Here is a 682-nt window from a genome sequence, read left to right on the forward strand (position 1 = left end):
CTCAATCAGAATGAAGATTTAGTTCATGTCTGAATCATTCAGCAGTTGAACAGTTAAATTCATCACATGAACTATATGTACCAGTATGCTGAACGATGACATTTTAAGTCAGTTTAAACTTACCTAGGAAATGTGCAGATTACACCAATACCCAGGATCAAAGCCAAGTTATTAGACTGTTCCTACTATCTACACATTTGTCTTGCGGTTCTTCCTCACAGATCCAACCAATAGCAGCTCTGCGAGTAAAGCACCACACAGTTACTCTGTGAGGCGTTTCCAACGATCTGGGTCTACAGACAAGGCCCCATCGGGATAGACCTCAACGGTTAACAGTGTTTGAACACTATTTCTATGAACAATGGGAGTTAGTGATAGGCCAAAACTTTCATTAACACCCATTCACACTGACAGAATTGTGCCTACCAGCCTAATACATGTCATAAGAAAGTAAGGAGAGCATTAAAATAGTAAATATATGATAGTCCCAGGCCACCATTCATTGAGTACCCGCAAAACAAGAGAATGAACTCATACCATATTTGTCTGTGCGGTTGACTAACTTTACTCAATATAATGGTTTCTAGGTTCATCCATGTAATGAGGAGTTCCATGGGTTCATGGCTGCTTATCAAGGATTCATAATATAATATTTTATCAAAAATTAACATTGCCACTCTTG

At 38.7% G+C, this 682-nt stretch overlaps 2 non-coding genes across 2 annotated transcripts; both read right to left on the reverse strand.

Moving 5' to 3' along the window:
* On the reverse strand, window positions 1–72 carry LOC142425293 (small nucleolar RNA SNORD5). The gene has a single exon (XR_012779639.1). It is a non-coding gene; the product is annotated as a small nucleolar RNA SNORD5 (small nucleolar RNA).
* Window positions 73–195: 123 nt separating this feature from the next.
* On the reverse strand, window positions 196–327 carry LOC142425248 (small nucleolar RNA SNORA18). Its single transcript, XR_012779597.1, has one exon. It is a non-coding gene; the product is annotated as a small nucleolar RNA SNORA18 (small nucleolar RNA).
* Window positions 328–682: the final 355 nt, after the last annotated feature.

The sequence above is a fragment of the Tenrec ecaudatus genome, chromosome 13 (genome assembly GCF_050624435.1).
Source record: "Tenrec ecaudatus isolate mTenEca1 chromosome 13, mTenEca1.hap1, whole genome shotgun sequence".
Classification (NCBI taxonomy): domain Eukaryota; kingdom Metazoa; phylum Chordata; class Mammalia; order Afrosoricida; family Tenrecidae; genus Tenrec; species Tenrec ecaudatus.